This window comes from Quercus suber, unplaced genomic scaffold (genome assembly GCF_002906115.3).
Source record: "Quercus suber isolate HL8 unplaced genomic scaffold, Cork oak 2.0 scaffold_68, whole genome shotgun sequence".
Lineage (NCBI taxonomy): Eukaryota > Viridiplantae > Streptophyta > Magnoliopsida > Fagales > Fagaceae > Quercus > Quercus suber.
This window is the reverse complement of record NW_027069533.1, coordinates 1,869,857-1,873,112: the sequence shown is the minus strand read 5'-3', so window position 1 is coordinate 1,873,112 and position 3,256 is coordinate 1,869,857. Positions and strand designations below refer to the sequence as shown.

The following is a 3,256-nucleotide window of genomic DNA, read 5'->3' as shown; positions in this document are numbered from 1 at the left end:
ACTTAATTGCTTTCACTTTGGTTTCAGCTTTCTCCTATCAAAATATCTTTTCAAGTCTCAAACCAAAAATCTCCCTAGTAGCTCTTTGGGGTATCCTTTAATTGGAGAGACATTGAGTTTTCTTCGAGCTCAAAAAGAAGATCGAGGCTGGGATTGGTTAGAAGAAAGTATATTGAAATAAGGTTCAGTGTTCAAAACCTCCTTAATGGGTTCACCAACTGTGGTTATAATTGGTCAAGCTGGTAACAAGTTTGTTCTTGGTGCTGAAGAAGATGTTTTTGCTGCCAAACAACCAGTTACCAGCAAGGCATTCTCGGAAAGCAAAATATATTGGAACTCACTGGTTCCAGGTACTAAATCACTAACTGTATACGTCGATAATTTGATATCGCTCAACTAATTTACTTATAAATCTTTTTAAAGGTGCAAGATTTTTGAGTTCCACTAATTTGATGGACCTATTCTCATTTGTCACACAGGTATAGACTGATAAAGGGAGCATTAGTGACCTTTTTAAAGCCTGAAAGCCTTCAAAATTACATCAACGAGATGGATAGTTTAGCCAAGACCTTAATATTGAGAGAAACTAAAGAAAAAGACACAATTAAGGCTGTGTTTTTTATGAAGAAGCTTACATTTACTATAGCATGCAACATCCTTTTTGGCATTAGCACTACAAAAAAAAGGGGTTTATGGCCACGTTTCCTATAACCGCGTTTACAAACACGGCATAAACACCGCAACAATAGCCCTATGGAAAACGTGACTAAAGGTCATACCTAAAGCCGCCTTTTTTTACCCTGTAAGATGTATTCAGCATCTAAAGCACTTTGGTCTCTTCCTATAAACTTCCCTGGCACTGTTTACTTGAAAGGCCTAAGAGCTCGGTCAAGTATTGCCAAACTGATTTTGCCTATATTGAGGAAGAAAAGGGAGGAGCTTTCAAGTGGGATTCTGAGCCCTACAAGCGACGTCATATCTTGCATGCTAGCATTGAGAGATGAAAATCCACAACCAATAGACGACGATGTCATTATAGACAATTGCATCACCCTAGTGATTGCTAGTCATGATACATCTACAATTCTTCTAAGTCTGATGATACGGCAGCTGGCTAGAGATCCTGAGATCTACAAGAAAGTTTTAGAAGGTAATTAGTCAATTTTATGGCTGCATCTCAATGACTGTACGTATTATCCTATCGATTGCTCAAAGTATATTTGCCTTTGTGCTGAAAGTTGGTTAAAATATAACTGTACCTCAAAAATGGTACTTCAAACAGTTGTATCCAAGCAAAAAAGTTAAAAAAGCTAAAAGAAAAAAGTGTTGTCAAACACACATTTCTCTAACATTTTTTTTCCTGCATAATCTTATAACAAATGGACATTGTAAGGAAGAGAGAAGGAAAAGAAGATAAGCTAACATGGGCCGAGATACAAAAGATGAAATACACATGGCGGGTTGCACAAGAGCTGATGAGAACAATCCCTCTTGTCTTTGGTGGCTTTAGAAAAGCATTGAAAGATACTAGCTATGGTGGTTATGCCATTCCCAAAGGATAGCAGGTAAGGTCTATTTCATGCCAGTAGTTACAATTCACCGGGCACAACTTTGCTTGTCAACTATTACTTTGTAATACAATTGTATAAGACGATTGTTATCCAACATCAGTGCATGGTAGTACTCAACTCACAACTTTATTTGCTTCTTCAAGTGTTTTGGTCCTCCGATGGAACTCATATGAACAATGACATATTTGAAAATTCAAAAGTGTTTGATCCCTCTCGGTTTGGGAACCCTTCCAAGCCAATCCCTCCTTATGCTTACATGACCTTTGGAGGAGGAGTCCACACGTGTCTAGGAAATGAGTTTGCCAAGGCTGAGACCCTGACTACTATCCACAACTTGGTGACTATGTACGAATGGTCACAATTGAACCCTGAGGAAGTGATTACCCGTCAACCAATGCCATACCCATCCATGCATCTTCCAATTAAGATCAAACCAAGGCATCTATTTTAGAGGGCTTGTCCCACATGTATTACTTTATTAATGTTGCATTCTTGTTTTGCCTGCTAATTAATGGAGCTTGCTTTATTTTAATCAATGTTGTCTAGCCAATTTCGTATATATGTATGAACATCAAAACATGTTCGTTTAAGAGACGTGAGACGGGTGAGAGACCATTCAAGCACGAAATCTAAGCGTACAACACCAGATGTATAAGCTTTTAAAATTATCTAGCTTAATTTAAACTCAAATAAAACTATTAAAAAATGGGTACTGAAATTTTCAAATAAAGTAAATGATAAATTAAAAAATTTATCAGCATTATGTTTATTAACTTCTAGAACTTCTATAATAACCATATTTTAGGACATCAAAATTACAATAAAGGACCAATAATACGAAATTTAAAGGTGGAGGTAATAAAGTTTATAGCATTGTATAGAGCTTTTGAACTTTGATGTTTGCATTGAAGTCAAAAAATAAATCAATAATGATGTTATTTATATATGCGTAAAAATTCAAATTATTAATACCATACGGTTTATACCATATCATTCAAAACAACAAGATTATAATGTAAGAAATAACAATTACTCTAATGGCATGCATCACTCTCTCTCAAAACATATCACATAAAATTTTCTAGTGTTTGGACTTTGGATTTGTACAACCATTTCAATGAGTTTTGGTTCATGTCAAATGTTCAACAACAACAGCAAAGTATCAGGTTAGGGCTAGGGTTGTGGCTCTATGGTTAGTGGTTAGGATTGATCATGGATCGGCCGAGCTCGAGTTGAGTATCAACCTACAACAACATTGGGTTCGAAAATGTTCCAACCAATGAGATTGAGAGACAACAAAATCGTCCATTCCGGATTAGGTAGGTGGGACAATTTTCTTGATCGGTCCCCTTCCCTGACTACTATCCACAACTTGGTGACTATGTACGAATGGTCACAATTGAACCCTGAGGAAGTGATTACCCGTCAACCAATGCCATACCCATCCATGCATCTTCCAATTAAGATCAAACCAAGGCATCTATTTTAGAGGGCTTGTCCCACATGTATTACTTTATTAATGTTGCATTCTTGTTTTGCCTGCTAATTAATGGAGCTTGCTTTATTTTAATCAATGTTGTCTAGCCAATTTCGTATATATGTATGAACATCAAAACATGTTCGTTTAAGAGACGTGAGACGGGTGAGAGACCATTCAAGCACGAAATCTAAGCGTACAACACCAG

General features: G+C 36.7%; 1 pseudogene; it reads left to right on the top strand.

Moving 5' to 3' along the window:
• The first annotated feature begins 205 nt into the window (after positions 1-205).
• Positions 206-2,022, top strand: LOC112005170 (cytochrome P450 716B2-like; annotated as a pseudogene).
• The last annotated feature ends 1,234 nt before the right edge of the window (positions 2,023-3,256 follow it).